This window comes from Bos taurus, chromosome 11, assembly GCF_002263795.3.
Source record: "Bos taurus isolate L1 Dominette 01449 registration number 42190680 breed Hereford chromosome 11, ARS-UCD2.0, whole genome shotgun sequence".
Lineage (NCBI taxonomy): Eukaryota > Metazoa > Chordata > Mammalia > Artiodactyla > Bovidae > Bos > Bos taurus.
Genome location: NC_037338.1, coordinates 8,790,622 through 8,815,450, shown reverse-complemented (window position 1 = coordinate 8,815,450; position 24,829 = coordinate 8,790,622). Strand labels below are relative to the sequence as shown.

General features: G+C 41.2%; 1 long non-coding RNA gene across 3 annotated transcripts in view; it reads left to right on the top strand.

Annotated features, from left to right (window-relative positions):
* The window catches only part of LOC112448748 (uncharacterized), an 80,741-nt gene that overhangs the window by 9,463 nt on the left and 46,449 nt on the right, over positions 1–24,829 (top strand). For all 3 annotated transcript variants that reach the window (XR_003037095.2, XR_009496370.1, XR_003037096.2), the window contains exon 2: positions 4,777–4,857. This is a non-coding gene — a long non-coding RNA (uncharacterized lncRNA). The remainder of the gene's footprint in view (positions 1–4,776; positions 4,858–24,829) is intronic.

Below are 24,829 nucleotides of genomic sequence, written 5' to 3'. Positions count from 1 at the left end.
GATTCCTTAAAAAACTGGAAATACAACTGCCATACAACCCAGCAATCCCACTGCTGGGCATACACACTGAGGAAACCAGAATTGAAAGAGATATGTGTACCCCAGTGTTCATCACAGCACTGTCTACAATAGCTAGGACATGGAAGCAACCTAGATGTCCACCAGCAGATGAATGGATAAGAAAGTTATGGTACATATCTACAATGGAATATGACTTAGCTATTAAAAAGAACACATTTGAATCAGTTCCAATGCTGCTAAGTCGCTTCAGTCATGTCCGACTCTGTGCCACCCCACAGACGGCAGCCCACCAGGCTCCCCCGCCCCTGAGATTCTCCAGGCAAGAACACTGGAGTGGGTTGCCATGTCCTTCTCCACAGTTCCAATGAGGTGGATGAAACTAGAGCCTATTATACAGAGTGAAGTAAGTCAGAAAGAAAAACACCAATAAAGTATATTAACACATATATACAGAATTTAGAAATATGGTAACAATGACCCTATATGTGAGACAGCGAAAGAGACACAGATATAAAGAACAGACTTTTGGAGTCTGTAGGAGAAGTCGAGGGTGGGATGATTTGAGAGAATAGCATTGAAACATGTATATTTCCATATGTGAAACAGATCACCAATCCAAGTTCTATACATGAAACAGGGCACTCAAAGCCAGTGCACTGGAACAACTCTGAGGGATGGGATGGGGAGGGAGTAGGGAGGAGGGTTCAGGATGAGGGACACATGTCCACCCATGGCTGATTCATGTCAATGTATGGCAAAAACCAGTACAATATTGTAAAGTAATTAGCCTCCAATTAAAATAAATAAATACGTTTTAAAAATGCAAAAAAACAAAAACAAAAACAAAAAAAAATGCTCAACATTCAGAAAACTAGGTCATGGCATCTGGTCCCATCACTTCATGGCAAATAGATGGGGAAACAATGGAAACAGTGAGAGACTTTATTTTTGGGGGCTCCAAAATCACTGCAGATGGTGACTGCAGCCATGAAATTTAAAGATGCTTGCTCCTTGGAAGAACAGCTATGACCAACCTAGACAGCATATTAAAAAGCAGAGAGATTACTTTGCCAACAAAGGTCCATCTAGTCAAAGGTATGATTTTTCCAGTAGTCATGTATGGATGTGAGAGTTGGACTGTGAAGAAAGCTGAGCACCAAAGAATTGATGCTTTTGAACTGTGGTGTTGGAGAAGACTCTTGAGAGTCCCTTGGACTGCAGGGAGATCCAACCAGTCCATCTTAAAGGAATTCAGTCCTGAATATTCATTGGAAGGACTGATGCTGAAGCTGAAACTCCAGTACTTTGGCCACCTGATGTGAAGAGCTGACTCATTTGAAAAGACACTGATGCTGGGAAAGACTGAGGACAGGAGGAGAAGGGGACGACAGAGGATGAAATGGTTGGATGGCATCACTGATTCAACGGACATGGGTTTGGGTGGACTCTGGGAGTTGATGATGGATAGGGAGGCCTGGTGTGCTGCAGTCCATGGGGTTGCAAAGAATCGGACACAACTGCATGACTGAACTACACTGAACTGATATAAGTGAGTCACTTTTCTGTATAGCAGAAATTAGAACTGCATTGTAAGTCAACTGTATTTCAATAAAAAGAGAAGACACATAAGAGAGATGACCACTCTCTCCATCACATGAGGACGCAATGAGAAGACAGCCATCTCCAACCCATCAAGTGGGTCTCACTGGAAACTGAGTCTTTTACCTGAACCCTCCAGCCTCCAGAATTGTGAGAAATAACATCTGTGGTTGAAGTCTCCCAGCCTCTGGGTGGGTGGAGGGGGGTGGTTTTGTGACTAAGATGCTGGCTAAACTTGGCTTGGGTTGAGAGGTCCCTTCACAGAGGACCACACTCAGGTATAGCAATCTGAAGGTCACTCTCATTCAGGGTGCTCAAAGAAGTGAATTTGCTTGATCCCTTTTATTTGGAGAATGTTCTATTAATATAATGAGATCATTGTGATTTCTTCACGGTCATGTCCTGAGTACCCTGCAGGCGTCAGGTCCTGGGGACCTCTGTGTAGGGATAAAGGTCCATGCCCCACGTCAGCCCTCCACCTCCTTGCCCCCAGTTCACTGCCTCCAGGAAGCAGCTGTTAGATATTGGTCTTATTGTGGAATGAAATAAGCAGATAAGGCCACTGTAAGTTATTAATAAAACTGAGGCCCATGGATTCATTATGTTCTTTCTTTCCTGCTAGCTGCAGAAAGGGTGCTCAGGCAACTGGTCTACCTTCCCTTCATCAACCCTGCCCCCACACCATTACACACACACACACACACACACACACACACACACCTGGTTCAGCCTTCTCACTTCATCTCTTGTATCTGCTGTTCTCCTTGGAGGCAGCTTAGTCTGACAGATGGGTTTTGAGCTCCAGCCTCACAGGGTGTAGGGAGGGGGAGGGTTATTTTTATTTGCTACTGTCACTCAAACATATGTCCCTCAGGGACTTGGAAGAGTTACTATGGAAGAGTTACTATGTTTCAGGCAGGATCTAGGCATTCTTGGAGGCTCTTGGGCTAGTTCTGTCAAAGACTCATCGAAGTCTTTATAGAGTCTTGATCTTCACTCTCCCCTAATGGTCTAACAAGGTGTTGGCATCTCCATTGGATAGGTGAGAGAGAGCTGAGGTTTAAGACTTGCTCAAGCTCACCTACCTGGGGAAACAGAAAACAAAGAAGCCAACAACCCCCAAAATACAGTTTCAGTATTTATCAGTGCTATAATAAGATGGGCAAGGGCAGAGTCAGTGAAGGGGTGGGGTTGATTAGTGTGGGCTGTGGGGGAAAGCTTGGAACACATAAAAGATCATTCTGGCTTTCAGTTGAATGGGTCCTGTGTTGCGGTTACATTGGACCAATTTAACCCTCAGCAGGGCAATTCAGTTAATAAATATTTCCAAAGAATTTGATCCACCCACCAAAGTATAAGCTTTGCTTTCCTTCATGAAAACTTTCTCAGACGTGAACATTTATATTATTGTGAATTAAAGTTTAAGGCTAGAGACTTCCCTGGCATCCAGTGGTTAAGACTACGAGCTTCCAGTGTAGGGGGCCCGGGTTGGATCCCTGGTCAGGGAAACTAAGATTCCCACATGCCACGTGGCATGGCCAAAAGTAAACAAATAAATAAAATCTTAAAACAAATAAATAAAATTTAAGGCTGTGTTTTCATGGGCTAAATAAATGTTTCTGCTCAGTGTTGTGTGGCAGCCTGGATGGCAGGGGAGTTTCAGGGAGAACGGGTACATGTCAACATGTGGCTGAGTCCCTTTGTTGTCTACCTGAAACTACCACGATATTGTTAATTGGCTATACTCCAATGTAAAATAAAAAGTAAAAAAAAAAAAAGAAATAGGTAATAGCATTCTCAGTGATATTCTATTCCAGTTAAATTATCTCTTAATGAATCACGTTTTTAACCAAGATGCAATTTTCTAAGGTAGTATAAATTGGTGTCAAAGGCCAATATAAGGTATCATGGAAGTGGGTAAAATCTCAAGGAGTTATGGAAAACACTCAGGAATGGAATGATTCCAAAAGCTGTTCTTTATTTTTCTCTTTTTTATTTTTTAAATTATGAAAGTATGATAACGCATTTACAGAAGACTTGGAAAATACAGAACACAGTTACACATAGTTCTACTTTATATTACAATTATTTTTTAAAGTAGATAAGAGTTTTTAGTTGGAGTTTCAACATCAAACTCTCAAAAATTAATAGAATGAACATACAGAAAAGTAGAAAGATATAGTAGACCTGAAAAGTACCACGAACCGATTCAACATAATTAAGATTTATACAATTTTCACCCAACAGTAGGATACACATTCTTTTGAAGTTCCCAAAGACTATAAACTAGGAGACACTGGAACATATCCAGGGACTTAAAACAAGATGCAAAAAATTTCATGGTCTAAAGGTATTGAAATAATATAGGGTCTATTCTCTTATCACTGTGGAATTATGTTAGAAATCAATATCAAAAGATATTTGAAAATAACCCACATATTTTCAAGTGCAATGTGATATTTACCAAGAGAGATTCCAAAGCTGTTCTGACAGTTTGCACATTTGCACACCCTATTGCTTCCTCGTGTGCTGCCTTTGTGCAAATGAGGAAAGTATACCCCTTACTCCTGGAGTGACCCAGCCCCTGTCCCATCACATAGCTTGGTGAACCAGGAAAGTGCTGTATTTCCACTTACCATTCCCCTCCTCAATCAGAGACCCTTAAGCAAGGCAGATATAGTGTCCATAACCCTGCAACAACCCCTGACCTTTCAGGCAATAGTAATAATAATTCCTTCTACTCCGTGGTGCATCAAAGCAACTGTACAAATACCCTTCATTAATTTCCCAAATCACCTTGAGTGATGGATGGAGCAAAGATCTTTATTTTACAGTCATGGAACAGAAGTACAGAGATACTCTGTGACTTTCCCAGAGTAACACTGGTCCTAGTTAGCTCTGGTAGAGGCAGAGGTTAGTGACCCTCGGTCTTTTTCTTTCTGATGTATTAGCATCATCCAGGCTAGAGATATCCATGTGTTCACAGCCTTCATCATCAGTCATTCAAGATCGCAAGTTGTTGAGGAAGGGCTCTCTGCCTCCTTCATCTGTGTGTTTCGCAAACCCATCATAGTATTTGACACATACCAAATATGCAGTGAATGTTGGTTACATGAATGACAGAAAGCATTGGTTGTTCGGGTTGTGTTGTTACAGACGTGTTCTGCTGAGAATGACTGCAATGCTTCACCACCTTTTTCTGCTGCTAAACCTGGAGGCGTGGTCAGCACCCCACAGGTTTGTCTGTTTTCCTGCAGAAGCCAGTTCACAGCTGCATCGGTCAAAGCTCTATGGGAAATGGAGGAAGGCAGGGGAAAGATCACCCTGTGACAGAGACGAATGCAGGTCTGAGAGGCTGCTCGGCAAGTAATGAGTCTACACCTTCTGCTGCCTTCAGAAAACTGATGTCATAGAAGGGATGACATCTGAGAGCCTGGGCTCCTTTAAAGATGCCATGTGATCACTGAGGTTTCCTCCCCTGCTTATTGCCTGCTAGTTTCCCTGTGATATCCATCAGGCTCTTTAGAAAACAGAAAAAATAAGCTTGCAAGGCTCAGAGTAAACTGGCTCAGACCCCTCCCTCAGCCATGGGTTGTGTTATTAATAATGTTCAGTTAGAGACTTTGGAGATCCCATGAGGAGATTTGGCTTCTCCTGGTGTCCCCAGCATCATGAATTCCCATCTGAAGATGCTTCCAAGATTGCAGGGTGAAGCATCAGAATTCATCAGCCAAACGGGTATTGTCAATCCTTGTAAAAACCAAGGGCCTTCTGTGAATAACTCCCAGTTGAAATCATGAAAAATCACACCCAAGTTGATTTTCCATAGGTCTAAAAATACGGGGAGCCAGTGAGTTACTCTTATCCAGCTCAGAATAATGTCATAATTGAACGATCTATAAACGGCATTATGCAAAGGAACATTGAACAAATGCAGCTGAATGCTCTTCTATTGGAATCTTTTCTTTCTCACAATTAAATGTCATTATGAGGGATTCTACTCCATTTTATACGTAATCAGGACTTGTAAAGTCTCAATATAAACACCATTTTTATTTGATCAGAGTTCATTATGAGAAGCAACTACTGTATAGAAAAATGTCTTAAATTATGCTCTGGACTCCAAGTCAGGATTTAGTAAATGGGAGGGAAAAATGGCTGCCTTACCAGGCTAGGCATACCTTTGCAATCTGGTACATTTCCTTACGTGGCCTTGCTCAGGCTTATAAACCCCTGGAATCAATTTCTTTTAAAAACACGTTTTTCAGAAACTTATTACGCACTTTAGAGATATATTATATACCTTCAGCAGCAAAAGAAGAAAAATTACAGGTGCAAAAGCAGCCCATTTTTCTAGCGGCTGCAATGATGCGGTGTACCATTCCCAGGGGAACAGTAAAAATTACGCTCCGACAGCAACAGGGCAGAAGCCCACAAAGGCACAGCCGGGCGAGTGGCACGGCCAGGGAGTGTGCTAATAAATCAAGATAATTCTCTGCCTGCCTTGAACTTAGACCCGGCTACAATTCACTGGTACAGCCGGGAAAAAAAAAAAGTCTGTTAGTGGAATTCAGCTTTACTGGGGGGACGTGATTAGTCACTGGGCAGATTGAGCCTCGATTGCATCTAAATGGTCCACTTTATGAACCATTTATCTTCTGCTCAGACCATTTTCATTACACCCAAAACTGATGCTGAGCCACCAGCTGTAAGATACAGCCTGGTGAAAATTAATAACCTTTCCCCCCCTCCCCTTCTGCAGGACTCCTGCATATGTGAACAGGAGCATTTATCCCTGTTTTGTTGCTATTTGCATCCCAGCTTCCCTGGCACTCTTTCAATTTTCTCAAGTCTCTTAGCCTTTGCCCCCTGTTTCGCTTTTGCAACACAAACAATCCATCCTGTGCATTTAAAATTCTCTTAGCGCCCTGACATCGCGCTCGAGCCCTAGAGCAGGAAGCAGTTTGCACAGAAAGGGCTCTTATTAATTCCTCTGTCCTGCTTTCCTGCTAAAATATAGGGATCTTGAGATTACTGCTGGGTCCCTTAAAGACCATTTAGAGCTGTGCAATTTAAAAAAGGAGACCTTTATTAATACCTGCTTAGGCTACTGACTGCGGGGAGGGCAGAGGAGGGCTGGCTGTGATGGAAGATAGTCTCGTGCTGAAGCAGAGTCACGTGACCTGTAATTCACGGCAGCCTATTGAGCGTTGCCTGGCCACTGAGATATATGCTGATATGATTACAATAACATACAATGAAATTATGGAGTTTTAATGGTGCTTAACCACTGTCAGGCATTAAGCAGAATTAACAGAAGTCTTTCTTGGAGCATACATAGTTTTGAGAGGGCTGATTAAGGATTTGGTTACCTAAGGAAGCTTGTTATAGTATTAATTGGGACACAATGAGCCCAAACAGTGCTGTTTTGGCATATTTCTGCATGGGGCCATGTGTATTGGTGAGGAGTTTGAGGTTCATCGCCTGTGCCCCGGAGATGAGGGGTGCCATACAACTTTGGTATCCTGGAGCAGGTTTTTGTAGAAGCTTCTATCTTTTTTTTTTTTTCTTTTCTTTTGCTGTCTGGAAGCTCACAGAAAAGATTTTGATAACTAGTTTTCTTTATCTGTAACAAAGGCTAGCCTGGTGCTAGATTACTAATAAGTTTACATAGAAATATTTTATGTATGAGAGGAGGATTTTGTGTTGGTTTTTGAAATTCTTCAAAAGAGATTTGTTATTTTTTTTTTAAGTAGTGTAAAGTTTAGGTCAAAGGCAGAATGATCTGTTCAATGGCATTTTAAGTTTGTGACTGTATTGCACTTTGCAGTTTTAAATTCGATATAGGACACCAATTAAAGCAGTTTGAGCAAACTCAGAGAGATAGTGAAAAACAGGGAAGCCTGGCGTGCTGCAGTCTATGGGGTCTCAAAGAGTCGGACATTACTTAGCGACTGCATAAAGTGGTTTGGAGTGGAAAAGCAGATCCTGGAAAGTATACAGATAAGGATATCTTTTTCTATTTGCAATAATATCCTTTATGTAGGAGAAATTACTATTCCAAGGAGGGCAGATTGAGTGGATAATGTTTTGTGTGTCACTGAGAATTTTCCTTAAAGCATTTTAAAAAAATTAAGTAATTGTTAAATGCCCAATTTTGCTCTGTGTTTACCTGAAGTTTTCTAGGTGGACTTCTAGAAACCAAACCAGTACTTGGGGAGATTAGATGTGTGTGTTTCCAGGCTTGGTGTGTAAGAGAGGTTTTGCTTGCTTTTTTGGTTGTATTTTCCTGAGGAGGTTTGAATCTTAATCAGTAATTGTGCATCTTTTTTTTAAGTGACTTTTTTTTCCCCCTCAGGTAAAATTATGAACACTTTCAAGGTCAGGGCATCAGTTCTAGAGATTGAAGAGTATTGTAGATTGTGCTGTGTCTTCCTGATGTGTTTCTGACTACAGGTTTTTTGTGTTTTTTTTTTGACAACTTGAAAACTCAGAAGGGACATTTGATTAGGTTATATACTGTACATCAACATATGCATAATAAATGCATAAATGGCTGTTTGTTTTCTTGAGCTTAATTTTTTTTCTGTTTTTGCAGAAATTTTTTGTATTGATTGGTTCATAAATGGTCAATTTTATACACAAACTAAACAATACAGTACTTGGTCAGAAATTAGTGTCAGTTCAGTTCAGTCGCTCAGTTGTGTCCGACTCTTTGTGACCCCATGGACTGCAGCACATCGGGCTTCCCTATCCATCACCAACTCCCGGAGTTTACTCAAACTCATGTCCATCAAGTCGGTGATGCCATCCAACCATCTTATTTTCTGTCATCCCCTTCTCCTCCTGCCTTCAATCTTTCCCATCATCAGGGTCTTGTCCAATGATAAGTACAGCATTGCTTAAACTTTGTGTATTAACACCAGTTAGACAGCATCACCTACTCAATGCACATGAGTTTGAGCAAACCCTGGGAGATAGTGGAGGACGGGGGAGCCCGGTATGCTGCAGTCCATGGGGTCGCAAAGAATCAGCCACAACTGAACAACAACAACATTAACATCTGTTCTTTGCAACTGGGCTCAGTGGTGTATTTTGCAAACTCCATAACTACCTGGAGTTACGGTTTTTAATCTGTCAGTAAATGTCCTTTAACTTAAAAAATATGTATATGTCACATGATGACAGTTGGGAGAAAACTCACTACTTCCTGCTTTTAAAAAAGTGTTCCTTTGACATATACACACTATTGATATAATGTATAAAATAGATAACTAATGAGAACCTACTGTACAGAACAGGAAACTCTATTCTATGCTCTGTGGTAAACTGAATGGAAAGGAAACCCAAAAGGCAGGGGATATATGTGTGTGTAAGCTGATTCACTTATACATATTGCTGATTCACTTTGCTGTACAGTAGAAACTAATACAAAATTATAAAGCTGCTATACTCCAATAAAAATAAGTAAGTTAATAAAATAAAAATATTCCTTTTCTATCATGGCTGATCTTTGATAAGGAGATTCTTGCCTTTGGAATGTTCATTTAGTTTCTTCTAACTTCTTCTTCTAAAGCATCCTTCTAACAAGATGCTTTCAGAGATCACATAAGGAGCATGCTTTTGGAGATGGGCCATTTGGTGATGGGACCCGAGGCCAAAATGAGTCACTGATTAGCATGGACGTGGACAACAGGCTTTGGCTTCAGGCCTTTCCTTTGTCATTACTCTGCATTAAGCCCACCCCGGGCAGCTGGCACCACGGGGTGACTGTCAACTCCACTCTGATGAACTCCATGTCCATCTCTGCAGAGGTGATGAGCCCCAGGCTGGTCTGCAAAATGGCCACATGGAGACCAGGAGCTGTGTCATTAATTTCATCTAGACGTGGCCTCAGTTGACCAGCTGGGGTGTGTGGTCCTTCCACTTGACAACTGCTAATTGTCAATGGGCCACATGAAGCTATGGAAAGTTGCAGACTTTGGGACACCCAAGGGCATGGACCAAGCTCCTTGGGGAGAGAGGTTTTCACAAGGATGTCTCAGGACTCAGACGCGCCTACTCTCATTGGTCTCCTTTTTCATAAACTTCTGGCCAAAAGGAAAGAGCCGAGCCCCAACTCAAAACCTTGGCTAACACACATTGTCAGAACTATGTTATGTATTAAAGTTTCCAAGTTGGGGAGAATTCGGGAGATTGCACACATGTTGAAGTCTTTGTTGTGCTGGCCTCAGATGTTTCTTCAAGAGTTTAGATCTGGTTTTAAGTTTAGAAGTTGAAAGAGAGAAAGACAACTTTTTGGACTCTCAACATACCAAACTAGCCAAGGCTGTCTCCAGTGAAAGAGTGTGAATGACTATATTTTTTTAAAAATAAATAATTACAGCATTAGATTGAGGGATGTGAAGAAAGGATTAGCTTTGATCTTGCTTTTTGGGGCCAATGCTTTCCTTTATATCAAGTTGACAAAACATGAGGGCCACTTCCAAAGAATATCTCTGCTGTGTGATACAAAATATGACAATTGAGGAATTATCTTCCAGTAGCTATTTTTTAAAATATTTTATATTTTTGGATGTAATGGTGCATAATCTTGCTGTAGAGTTTATAAACCTATGTAGTTGTAGTATACATCCATTTGAAGTTCTGATTTCATTTCTTTTGGATAAATACTCAGGAGAGGAGTTGCTGGATCATATGATAGTCCAATTTTTAATTTTTTTTGAGGAACCTCAATGCTATTTTTCATAACAACTGCACCAGTTTCCATCCACACCTACATGGCATGAGAGCTCCAATTTCTCCTCATGTTCGCCTTTGTATTTTTGATAACAGCCATTCCAACAGGAGATAGCTCATTGTGGTCTTGATTTGCATTTCCCTGGTGATTAATGATGTTTACATACCTGTTGGTCATTTGTATGTCTTTGGAGAAATGGTCCAATCAAATCAGGTTATTAGTTATTATTGCTATTGAGTTGTAACAGTAACTTGTAGATAATTTTAAGCTGCAAAATTTCCTGGAGAAGGAAATGGAAACTCACTCCAGTATTCCTGCCTGGAGAATCCCATGGACAGAAGAACCTGGTGGGCTACCGTCTATGGGGTCAAAAAGATGACTGAGCACCTGAGTATATACACATAACAATTTTAAGCTTGGCCTGACAGAGTGGGCCTTACTCTCATAATTTAAGTTGGATACTTTAAAATTTTAAGTTTTTCTGTTATTATAAGAAAAAGCAAAATATTTGTGGCAACTCACTTATCAAAACTTTAAGTGCCAAGGGCCATGTTGGATGCTGGGTGGAGAGAAAGCAAATAAAAAGGTTAGTGAAGGTCCGAGGCACAGCTTTCAATGACTCAGCCTCCATGCCATTTATCCAAGAGGACAGCAAAGGTGTAAACTTAAGTACCCTCACTGAAACCAGCACAGACTATGGAAGACAGTTTAACAAGGAACCCAGCATATATTTTGCTTATTACACTGTGTGCTCCTTCATTAGGTTAATAACGGAGGGTCTTCCCTTAGAGATCATACCAGCATTTATTTCAAATCAATGCTGAAAATTAAATGGTAATCCTCAAGGGGAGGTAGTCTCTTCCATAACCACTGCTTTCTATTGGAAATCTTTCTTTCATGTTTCTGCTTAGTACTCAATCCAGGGTTTGAAATTAATTAAAAGATATCCTTTCTCTAATCTTTAGATAATTAGCTTCAAAGATTTTCTTCCAAATGCTGTAATAACTTTATCTTTTATGTGTAAATTCACAACTGTTTCTATCTGGACAATGGTAATTCAGGGGTAGTTCATATGAAGGGAAAGAAATTTTTGTCAGTTATTTGAGGGGTTGGGGTTCAGTCATGGAAAATAAGTATTTATTAGGAAGCAGTTTTAGACTTTTTGTACAAGACTTTACATACAAAGATGAGTAGAGAGTCCCAAATAACTCCTAAACATTGGAGTTGAAAAGCACTACCTAAGTTCTAGCACCTCATTTTGTGGTTAGGGAAAATCTAATCCAGATAAGATGCAGACACCTTTCACTATAGAAACTACTGATATCAAAGGAAAGCTTTCTACTAATGTCTTGAGTATCTTCAAGAAGACAGAATAAGGAAATGGCTTTAAATTACAATAAGAAAATTTCAGTTGGGTGTATAATTCAAGCGTTATTTTTTAAATTAATTTTTATTGGAATATAGTTACTTTGCAATGTTGTATTAATTTCTGTTGTACAACAAAGTGAATCAGCCAGAAGTATACCAATATCTCCTCTTTTCAGAATTTCCTTCACATTTAGATCACCAAGTGTACTGAGTAGGGTTCCTTGAGTCTACAGTGTGTTCTCGTTAGTTATCTGTTTTATACATCTATCACTAGTGTGTAAGAGGCAATCACAGGAAGTCCAGCCTTTTGAAGACATTTTCCCCCCCCTTAGAGAAGATGTGAAGGATGAAAGTGAAGCGAACATTTTTAGATGCTCCTCTTAGTGAGAGGCAAGGTCTAGCCTGTTCCCATTCCCTTAAATCTATTCTGACCTGATCGGCACAAGGAATGCAGTAGAGAGGACATTTCTGAACTTTGGAGACCAAGTCATAACAAGCCTTGGGATTTCTGCCTGGGTCGCTGAGAGCAATAAATTTGGAGCCAGTGTCTCCCAAAATCTGATTATCCCAACACTGCCATAGTGTGGGGGAGCCCAAGGCAGCCACATGGAGAGGTTGTGTGGGGCCATGCCAGACATGTGAGAGCTAAAGCTTCCAGAAGACCAAGCCACAGTCACATCTACATGTAAGTGTATGAAGGCCCCCAATGGCTCTCTTTGTTTTAACTGGGAGAGTTATAAATAATTGATGATTTATGCATAAATGTAAACTAATTAATGATTAGTTTATAAATATAAATTTGTTGTTCAGTCATTAAGTCACGTCCAACTCTTTGTGACCCCATGGACTGCAGCATGCCAAGCTTCTCTGTTCTCCACTATCTCCTGGAGTTTGCTCAAACTCATGTCCATTGAGTTGGTGATGCCATCCAAACATCTCATCCTCTGTCATCTACTTCTCCTCCTGCCCTTATGCAAATGTTGCACTGGTTTGTTATGCAACAATAGATAACTTGACTAGTAGGCATTTTGAAAACTCAGAAAAATATGTTTTGGAGGAGACATGGTAAAATGTCCTTACGTGGAGGTTAGGAATGAATAACAACATCTGACTTGAACAGGTAAAGCATGGCTTCTTCTTATCTGGGGTAATTTGGATAGAATATTAATGATTTGAGATGATGGTCATTTTTCTAAGGATGTCTGCACAAGAAATGTTGATTTTAGTAGGAAATAAAGAAAAACATTGGAAACAATATAAACGACTACAATTAAGCAGAACATGGTTGCTTGTGATGGGATAGGAAGAAACTTTTAAAAAATATGTTTTTGATATGTTCTTTTAGCTATAATCCCACCTTGAATAAACTTCATTGGCTACAAAACTGCCACTGAGCAAAACTTGATACTTTCCTGATGTCAGAGAAAATGGCTTTGATACTACGTGTAACAAAAAAGTGGTATTTATAATAGCAGCTGTAACATGATCTAACCCTTAAGTAATTATAAAAATATGCAAAACTTAACTTTTTTCACCAATTGATGGATGTTTAATAATGATTTTACTTATATCTTTATACACTAATGTATGACATATGTTCAAATATTTCCAAATCAATTTGTTTTACTTTAATCAGAAAAATGCAACCTAAAAACATCGTAACTGAACAGATGCTTGCAGAGTGTAGGCCCAGTGCCTGGCATGGTGAATGCTGAATTCACTATGGTGGTGGTGGAGGCGGGGTGCACAAGTTACCAGTGTTGTTGTTATCACTGGAACTTCAAAACCAGCTCATCAGCTCAGCTTTCTTTAACTTGAAGATAAAAATTAACCTAGGTTTGTTGACCTGGGTGATGCTGCCTTAATGGTTTTTGTATTTGGCCAGTTAAAGCAGGAGTCCAAAGAACTGTGAAACATTGAGCCTGGGACCGTCATGTGCTTTAAAATTTCATCTCATTTTATGCTTTGAAGCAACATCATTGCTGAGTTCTTTATCATAATAAAAATGCAGGCCATAAAAATGAAAAAGAAAACAGCATATTAACAAATAATCTTTCACTTCAGTTCAGTCGCTCAGTCGTGTCTGACTCTTTGCGACCCTATGAATTGCAGCACGCCAGGCCTCCCTGTCTATCACCATCTCCCGGAGTTCACTCAGACTCATGTCCATTGAGTCGGTGATGCCATCCAGCCATCTCATCCTCTGTCGTCCCCTTCTCCTCCTGCCCCCAATCCCTCCCAGCATCAGGGTCTTTTCCAATGAGTCAACTCTTTGCATGAGGTGGCCAGAGTACTGGAGTTTCAGCTTTAGCATCATTCCTTCCAAAGAACACCCAGGACTGATCTCCTTTAGTATGGACTGGTTGGATCTCTTTGAAGTCTAAGGGATTCTCAAGAGTCATCTCCAACACCACAGTTCAAAAGCATCAATTCTTCGGCGCTCAGCCTTCTTCACAGTCCAACTCTCACATCCATACATGACCACAGGAAAAACCATAGCCTTGACTAGATGGACCTTTGTTGGCAAAGTAATGTCTCTGCTTTTGAATATGCTATCTAGGTTGGTCATAACTTTCCTTCCAAGGAGTAAGCGTCTTTTAATTTCATGGCTGCAATCACCATCTGCAGTGACTTTGGAGCCCCCAAAAATAAAGTCTGATGCTATTTCCACTATTTCCCCATCTATCTGCCATGAAGTGATGGGACCAGATGCCATGATCTTCATTTTCTGAATGTTGAGCTTTAAGCCAGCTTTTTCACTCTCCTCTTTCACTTTCATCAAGAGGCTTTTTAGTTCCTCTTCACTTTCTGCCGTAAGGGTGGTGTCATCTGCATATCTGAGGTCATTGATATTTCTCCCAGCAATCTTGATTCCAGCTTGTGCTTCTTCCAGCCCAGCGTTTCTTATGATGTACTCTGCATGTAAGTTAAATAAGCAGGGTGACAATATACAGCCTTGACGTATTCCTTTTCCTATTTGGAACCAGTCTGTTGTTCCATGTCCAGTTCTAACTGTTGCTTCCTGACCTGCATATAGGTTTCTCAAGAGGCAGGTCAGGTGGTCTGGTATTCCCATCTCTTTCAGAATTTTCCACAGTTTATTGTGGTCCACACAGTCAAAGGCTTTGGCATAGTCAATAAAGCAGAAATAGATGTTTTTCTGGAACTCTTTTGCTTTTTTCATGATCCAGTGGATGTTGGCAATTTGATCTCTGGTTCCTCTGCCTTCTCTAAAACCAGCTTAAACATCTGGAAGTTCACGTACTGCTGAGGCCTGGCTTGGAGAATTTTGAGTATTACTTTACTAGCGTGTGAGATGAGTGCAATTGTGCGGTAGTTTGAGCATTCTTTGGAATTGCCTTTCTTTGGGATTGGAATGAAAACGGACCTTTTCCAGTCCTGTGGCCACTGCTGAGTTTTTCAAATTTTCTGGCATATTGAGTGCAGCACTTTCACAGCATCATCTTTGAGGATTTGAAATAGCTCAACTGGAATTCCATCACCTCCACTAGCTTTGTTCATAGTGATGCTTTCTAAGGCCCACTTGACTTCACATTCCAGGATGTCTGGCTCTAGGTGAGTGATCACACCATTGTGATTATCTTGGTCACGAAGATCTTTTTTGCGCAGTTCTTCTGTGTATTCTTGCCACCTCTTCTTAATATCTTCTGCTTCTGTTAGGTCCATACCATTTCTGTCCTTTATTGAGCCCATCTTTGCATGGAATGTTCCCTTGGTATCTCTCATTTTCTTGAAGAGATCTCTAGTCTTTCCCATTCTGTTGTTTTCCTATATTTCTTTGCACTGATTGCTGAGGAAGGCTTTCTTTCTCTCCTTGCTATTCTTTGGAACTCTGCATTCAGATGCTTATATCTTTCCTTTTCTCCTTTGCTTTTCATTTCTCTTCCTTTCACAGCTATTTGTAAGGCCTCCTCAGACAGCCATTTTGCTTTTTTGCATTTCTTTTCCATGGGGATGGTCTTGATCCCTGTCTGCTTTACAATGTCACGAACCTCCGTCCGTAGTTCATCAGGCACTCTATCTATCAGATCTAGTCCCTTCAATCTATTTCTCACTTCCACTGTATAATCATAAGGGATTTGATTTAGGTCATACCTGAATGGTCTAGTGGTTTTCCCTACTTTCTTCAATTTCAGTCTGAATTTTGCAATAAGGAGTTCATGACCTGAGCCACAGTCAGCTCCTGGTCTTGTTTTTGCTGACTGTATAGAGCTTCTCCATCTTTGGCTGCAAAGAATATAATCAATCTGATTTCGGTGTTGAACATCTGGTGATGTCCATGTTTAGAGTCTTCTCTTGTGTTGTTGGAAGAGGGTGTTTAATCTTTAAGAATGGCAAAATGCTTACCATATTTATTTATTTATTTTATTGTATTTATTATTGCATCCCTGGTGGCTAAAGATTCCACGTGCAGGAGACTTGGGTTTGAGCTCTGGGTAGGGAAGATCCCCTGGAGAAAGAAATGGTGATCCACTCCAGTATTCTTGCCTGGAGAATCCTCATGGAGAGAGCAGCCTGGCAGGCTACAGTTCATGGGGGTGCAAAGAATGGGACACAAATGAGCACACACACACCCCTGCCCAAACACATCTATCTATTATCTATTTATCATCTATCATCATCTGTCATCTATCATTTATCTATTATCTATCATGCATTCTCTATATTATCTATCCATATACATATCTATCTTCTATTTGTCATTTATCCATGCATAAATTGTATGTCAGTCTGATAGTTACCTTGGGTTTTTTTGCTGGTTGAAGATAAATGAAAACTTCCCCCCAAATTATAGAAATGATTTTGCAGGTATATTTCTCATTTTAGAAAGGCTATTCTAGTTAACATTGATATTAATGGGTGGTGTTAAAAAAGTCACTGACAAGAAGTTCTTCTAAACAGATAATGGGACTCTTTCACTCTGCCCCAATCCTTTGATAACCATGGGATGAAAATGAAGTGGTTTGGTTCACATTCAGTCCACAGTAGCCTCCTGGTGGCTAGCTGGGCTTTGGAATTTTGTTGGATACTGGGAACAATGATGTGGCTGCTGTTGGCTCCTACACTGAAGCCTGGTAGAGTGTTTAAGACCTTCTGAACAAATGGCAGTTCTCGAAGTAACATGTCACATTAGTGAGTGTGTCAGGGTCTCCTGGGCCAACTATTTATCTGATCAGCTATTAGGAGATGCTGAATTGTATGCACAGAGAAGGCATAGCAGTAAAGTCAGGGTGTTCCTTGGGATAGATGGAAAGATTCTAAGAAGTGATTTGTATTGCATTTTAGATCAACTTCCCAGGAGTAATCAAACCTGAAACTATAATAGAAATCAAGGTGGAAATATATCTTTTGCTCTCTGTATTTTGTTTTATATGTGATTTCCTCACTATTTTGACACAGTCATCTGTAAGCATGGTTGTCTCCCTCTTTTTCCCAAAACAGATTCTTTTCTTTTCCATCCTGAGCTGCTCCATGAAGCTTTTAAATACCTGAAACTCAAAAGGTGTTACATAATTAAATAAAGCTGTCTTCTCGCTTCTCCTGAAGCAGGCAAGAGAGGGAATCAAAAGAAATCAGAATCGAGGTCTCGGTTTTGTGTTTTCCGCCCTCAGGCAGACCGCTCTTCTTAGCGTGAAGTTCTACAGTGAGTGGATGATGGAATATTTGGCTGCAGTAGCTTCTGGTGTTGTATGTGACAGCCTATTTTAGAATGCTTGGGTTTTTTTTTTTTTTATAGTTTCTGGGACTCATATTTGTGCTGAAAGAAGAGACCACTTTCCTAGGACAGACTAATTTGATCGCATAGCTTTGGAGCTGGCCACCCTGCCTGTACTCTTCTGCCCACTCTCATCACCCAAGGATTCATAAAAGCTCAGCATCACATCAGCCATTCAGCCTGTGTTGCTGTTGTTGTTCAGTCATCAAGTCATGCCCAACTCTTTCCGATCCCATGGACTGCAACACGACACACCCCCCTGTCCTTCACCATCTCCCGGAGTTTGCTCAAATTCATGTCCATTGAGTAGGTGATGCCGCCCAACCATCTTATCCTCTGCCATCCCCTTCTTTTGCCTTCAGTCTTTCCCAGAATCAGGGTCTTTTCCAATGAGTCGGCTCTTCACATGAGGTGACCAAAGTACTGGAGCTTCAACTTCAGTACCAGTCCTTCCAATGAGTATTCAGGATTGATTTCCTTTAGGATTGACTGGTTTGATCTCCTTGCTGTCCAAGGGACTCTCAAGAGTCTTCTCCAGCACCACAGTTTGAAAGCAGTGTATCCTGCTTGTGTTTGCACTCTTCAGGCCTGGGAAGAATCACGCTCTGTGAAATACAGCAATTTTTGCATTCACTCATGCTTTCTGAATACTTTTGGACGTGTCCAGTAGAAGGGACAGTAGAACGGCTTGTCCCATCGCAAAGACAAAGATTACACAACTGAGGGCTGTGCAGCTTTCAGTTAAGAGGCCATATGTTGGAATTAGCAGAGAACACTGCTGTGATGACCTGGGTGTGTGCTTAGTCACTCAGTCATGTCCAACTCTATCCAAACCCATGGTCTGTAGCCCGCCAGGCTCCTGTATCCATGGTATTCTCCAGGCAAGAATACTGGAGTGGGTAGCCATTTCATTCTCCAGGGGATCTTCCCCATCCAGGGATCGAACCCCAAGTCTCCTCTGTCTCCTGCATTGCAGGCAGATTCTTTACCTGTTGAGCCATCAGAAGAGGGGGTGAGTTATGTTGTTAAAATCTCAGCCTGATCTGTTACTGTTCCAGCTACTGTGAACCCAAAAGCGTTTCTGCCCTCTTTTGATTCCCTGTATGAATTCCTCTTGGGCTTCCTGGTGGCTCAGTGATAAAGAATCTGCCTGCCAATGCAGGAGATGCAGGTTTGATCCCTGGATCAGGAAGATCCCCTGGATAAGGAAATGGCAACCCACTCCAGTATTCTTGTCTGGGAAATCTCATGGACAGAATATGAGCCTGGTGGGCTACAGACCATGGGTTTGGATAGAGTTGGACATGACTGAGTGACTAAGCACACACAGGTCATCACAGTCTGCGGGGTCACAAAGAGCCAGACACGACTTAGCGACTGAGCACAGAATGAAGGGAACGTTCCATCTTATAAAAAGAAAAAGTTACAATTTCAAAACTATGCAAGTCAAGAGAGGAATGTGGTCTGTATAAAGCTACAGCATTAACAGTATATTTTTATTGGGTTTTCAAAGTGCTTTCAAGCATTCCTCATGGTTTACCTGTGTGTGGGGTAATGTTATTTCTACTTTTAAGTGAGGGAAACAGGTTTCAAGAAGACAAATGGCTTGTTTAAAGATTTCACAGTCACTAAGTATCAAAAATCAGAATTCAAACTTGGGGCTTCTGATTTCAGATAAATATATCTCCCCTCCTGAGTGTAATAGATCCCATGAAAACACAAATGTAACGATAGACACAGCATCTTCTCCATCACGAAAGCAGTAGATTTAAATGAAAAGGCCCCCAAGCGCCATACATCCTGTTTCTCAAACCTAGTGTGAGTCCCTCCCACCGAGAATAGACTTCCCTGTGTTACTAATTGAAGGAGAGGGGGTGATGCAGGGGGACATTCACTCTGAGATCCTGGGAAGACCTGCAGCTTTGGCATTAGGGTCATGGTACCCACAATCTGGAGTGAGGCATCCTCTTAGAAGGAAATTTGACCATGCCAAGGTCACCGTGCCAGGAGCAAGTCCAGCTCCTAATCAAGGGGCCACACACAAAGAGAAATAGCTGATTCCAGTTCATGTGTCCGACTTGGAAGTGAAGAAGCCTCTAAAGAACTCAGCCTTTGCTACCACGTGGCAGCAACCACAAGAGAGGTTCTGAATGACATTCAGATGAGCCATGAAAAACAACAGTAAACTAAGTCATTATGTTGTGGGTAGCTTGAGAAATAGCCATCGATAACTGGCAGAGTGATGTGAATGAGTTCTCCTATTTTCCTTTGAGAATGCCATCAAATTTCTATTCTATATAGTTTCAAACAGGCAAACATAAAACGCTAAATGAACATTTTCCCAAGTTATTTTTTTAACCACTTTTCATCCATAAAAGGTAAATAACCTGAACAATTTTGGAGCACACAGAAAGCTAAGAACTCTGAGTCATAGTTTTCAGAGTATCTAGGCTGGGCACCAGTTCTCCATGGGCTCTTGTGTTTTGGGACATCGTGTGAACAAAAGCATTGACTGCTTTCCTTCTGGACCATCTCTTCAAGGATGTTGTAGAGCAAACAGCATCTCCATCTGGAGCGAAAAGGAGATTTCCTCTCACTTGTAAGCTAACAGATTAGTCCACCAGCATTTCACAAATACTGGTAAGAAAATGAAGGTGGTTTACTCTGGAGCAGAGAGCAGGCTGGCTCAGTCGTTGTTGTTTAGTTGCTTAGAAGGACTGATGCTAAAGCTGAAACTCCAGTACTCTGGCCACCTCATGCGAAGAGTTGACTCATTGGAAAAGACCCTGATGCTGGGAGGGATTGGGGGCAGGAGGAGAAGGAGACGACAGAGGATGAGATGGCTGGATGGCATCACTGACTCGATGGACGTGAGTCTGAGTGAACTCCGGGAGTTGGTGATTGACAGGGAGGCCTGGCATGCTGCAATTCATGGGGTCGCAGAGTCAGACACGACTGAGCGACTGAACTGAACTGAACTGTGCTGACTCTTGGCAGCCCCATGGACTGCAGGACGCCAGGCTTCCTTGTCCTTCGCTATCTCCTTTAGTTTGCTTAGACTCATGTCCATTGAGTCAGTGATGCTATATAACTGTCTCATACTCTGTTGTCCCATTCTTCTGTCTTCAATATTTCCCAGCATCAGGGTCTTTCTTTTTTTTTTAAATTAATTTATTTTCTTTGATTGATGGCTAATTACTTTAAATATTATAGTGGTTTTTTACCATGTGTGCGTGCTCAATCGTGTCCGACTCTTTGCGACCCTATTGACTATAGCCCGCCAAGCTCCTCTGTCCCTGGGATTCTCCAGGCAAGAATACTGGATTGCGTTGCCAGTTCCTTCTCTGGTTTCTGCCATACGTTGACATGAATCAGCCATGGGTGTACATGTGTTCCCCATCCTGAACACCCCTCCCTACTCCCTCCCCATCCCATCCCTTAGGGTCGTCCCAGTGTACTGGCCCTGAACACCCTGTCTCATGCATCGAACCTGGACTGGTGATCTATTTCACATGTGGTAATATACATGTTTCAGTGCTATTCTCTCAAATCTTCCCACCCTCGCCGTCTCCCACAGAGTCCAAAAGTCTGTTCTTTACATCTGTACATCTTCTGCTGTCTTGCATATAGGGTCATCATTACCATCTTTCTAAATTTCATATATATACATTAATATACTGTATTGGTGTTTTTCTTTCTGACTCACTTCACTCTGTATAACAGGCTCCAGTTTCATCTACCTCATTAGAACTGATTCAAATGTATTCTTTTTAATGGCTGAGTAATATTCCACTGTGTATATGTACCACAACTTACGCATTCGTCTGCTGATGGACATCTAGGTTGCTTCCATGTCCTAGTTATTGTAAACAGTGCTGGGATGAACACTGGGGTACATGTGTCTCTTTCAATTCTGGTTTCCTCAGTGTGTATGCCCAGCAGTGGGATTGCTGAGTCATAAGGCAGTTCTATTTCCAGTTTTTTAAGGAATCTCCACACTGTTCTCCATAGTGGCTGTACTAGTTTGCATTCCCACCAACAGCGTAAGAGTGTTCCCTTTTCTCCGCACCCTCTTCAGCATTTATCGTTTGTAGACTTTTTGATGGCAGCCATTCTGACTGGCGTGAGATTGTACCTCATTGTGGTTTTGATTTGTATTTCTCTAATAATGAGTGATGTTGAGCATCTTTTCATGTGTTTGTTAGCCATCTGTATGTCTTCTTTGGAGAAATGTCTGTTTAGTTCTTTGGCTCATTTTTTGATTGGGTTGTTTATTTTTCTGGAATTGAGCTGCATGAGCTGCTTGTATATTTTTGAGATTAATTCTTTGTCAGTTGCTTCATTTACTATTATTTTTCCCCATTCTGAAGGCTGTTTTTTCACCTTGCTTATAGTTTCCTTCATTGTGCAAAAGCTTTTAAGTTTAATTAGGTCCCATTTGTTTATTTTTGCTTTTATTTCCATTACTGTGGGAGGTGGGTCATAGAGGATCCTGCTGTGATTTACATCAGAGAGTGTTTTGCCTATGTTTTCCTCTAGGAGTTTTACAGTTTTTGGTCTTGCATTTAGATCTTTAATCTATTTTGAGTTTATTTTTGTGTATGGTGTTAAAAAGTGTTCTAGTTTCATTCTTTTACAAGTGGTTGACCAGTTTTCCCAGCACCACTTGTTAAAGAGATTGTTTTTATCCATTGTATATTCTTGTCTCCTTTGTCAAAGATAAGATTTCCATAGGTGCATGGGTTTATCTCTGGGCTTTCTATTTTGTTCCATTGATCTATATTTCTGTTTTTATGCCAGTACCATACTGTCTTGATGACTGTAGCTTTGTAGTATAGTCTGAAGTCAGGCAGGTTGATTCCTCCAGTTTAATTCTTCTTTCTCAAGATTTCTTTGGCTATTTGAGGTTTTTTGTATTTCCATACAAATTATGAAATTATTTGTTCTAGTTCTGTGAAAAATACCATTGGTAGCTTGATAGGGATTGCCTTGAATCTGTAGATTGCTTTGGGTAGTATACTCAGACACTCAAGACACTTCTCAGTTTTTGAGAATCAGTTGAGCTCATTTGTTAAATTAGGTAAATGCAAGGCCAACTAATTTTAGGATTTTAAAATACACTTAGAGACTATCTGGCTCCACTCGAGTTCTTTCAGATCTTGTTCCACTGAACTTAGTGGGAAATGGGTGAGTGCTTGAATACTTAGCAATGCTAATGAGAAAAATGAGTCCCTTCTTGGACTTTCTATCCCAAATGGTGAGATTCCCTTTAGTGGGACTCAGACCAGACTTCTAGGAAGCTGACTAGACAAGTTGGGTTTAAAGAAAGGTAGAAAGGGCAGTGGACAGTGAAAGTAGGAAATCAGGACTTTCAGTGAAGAATTTCATCTCTTGTCTTTTATATTTCCCATGAGCTGACTTGTTTTCAGATGCTAAGAATTGCTTTAGCTTCATCCCACAAAGGAAGCCTGCTGTGCTGCAGTCCACGGGGTTGCAAAGAGTTGGGCATGATTTAGCAACTGAAAAACAACAAATTTTGCTGATTTTATTACACATTATACATATGTAACTTGGGCCTCTCTTATGGTTTAGAGGTAAAGATTACCGGCAATGCTGGAGACACAGGAGATCCCTGGGTCAGTTCGATTCCTGGGTCAGGAAGATCCTTGGAGCGGCAAATCATAACCAACTCCAGTATTCTCTCCTGGGAAATCCCTTGGGTAGAGAAGCCTGGTGGACCACAGTCCATGAGGTCACAAACAGCTGGACACTACTGAACAAGCACAAATAGATTTTTCCAGAATTGAAGTTCCATTAGCATTTTTTAAAGACCTTTCCAGGTACAATCAAGTTTGAGAACCTATGACTTTCATAGAGGGAGATTTCATGTCAACAGATTTTTGATGGCTTTTCCTTATTTATTCATTTATTTTTAATTTATTTTTTGTCTGTGCCAAGTGGCATATGGGATCTTAGCTCCCACAGATTGAACCTCACCTCAAGCATTGCAAATGTGGAGTCTTAACCACTAAACTGTCAGGGAAGTCTCCATAGAGATTTTTTTTTTTAAATTTTGGTTGACCAGGGCTTGAAGCTGCACCCCCTGCACTGGAAAAGCGTGGCTTCTCCACCAGGGCCTTTCCTAACTTTGTTACTAGAGTCAGTACATCTGGTGGGTTCTTTCCACAGCAGCCCCTTTGGGAATACACTCATATCCGTCTAAGGTGCTGCATGACTCTGTGGTGCTGTAACTAAGTTCTGCCTGCAGTATCTGCATCTCTGGGTGCTTTTTCCACCTCATGGTAGTTTCCTGCCCAGAGGTCCAGGGAACTAAAATTCACAGAAACAGTCCTCAACTACCAGGTTGGAATGGGTCTATACATATCCCATCTTCTTCAGTCCTCTGTTGAAATAACTCTAGGTACTTCATTTTCCATAATTTTCCTGCTGGGGTGTATGTGTGTGTGTGCACGTGCATGCATGCAAGTGTGCATGGTGAGTCATGTCTGATTATTTGAGATCCATGTAGCCCACCAGGCACTTCTGCCCATGGAGCTTTGAGGCAAGAATACTGGAATGGATTGCCATTTCCTCCTCCAGGGGCTCTTCCCAACCTGGAAACGGAACCTGTGTCTCTTGCATACCCTGCATTGGCAGGCAGATTCTTTACCACTGAGCCACCTGGGTAGCTCTTTCCTATTGGATTAAGCTTCATTTGCCAGAATGGCGGTTGTTTGGTTATTTAAAACTTTTGTTGGCTGCCTTGCCCTCTGTGTCTCCTGTCCTCATTCCACAACTCACGTTTCTTGCACCTCCCAATAAACACCGTGCCTTTGAGCCCCTGCCTCAGGGTCTGCTTTCCAACTTTCTATTCCACCCCACTTCACTAGATTCAGGCAGTATCTCAGTGGTTCGTACCCTGGCTTCTGTTTTTGTGGAAACGATGAAAAGTCTTTCTCTTTCAAACACAGAGATGTCACAGATCCAAGCTAAGGTGAACATGTTAGAATCCTGGTTTCTCTGCTAATTTGCTACATTACTGTGGGGATGACCCTGAGCATTTCTGAACCTCCATTTCCTCATTTTAAAAATAGGGATAATAATACCTGTATCTTAGTTTGAGAGGTTTCAATGAGATAATGGTTTTAAAGTACATAACATAGTGTCTGGTACACAATAATTGCTCTGTAATACTACCCTATGTTATTATTAGCATTCAAGCTCATTTCTCATCCTGTCCAATCACTTCATGGCAAGTAGTTGGGGAAAAAGTGGAAACAATAACAGATCTTATTTTCTTGGGCTCCAAAGTCACTGTGGACAGTGACTGCAGCCATGAAATTAAAAGACCCTTGCTCCTTGGA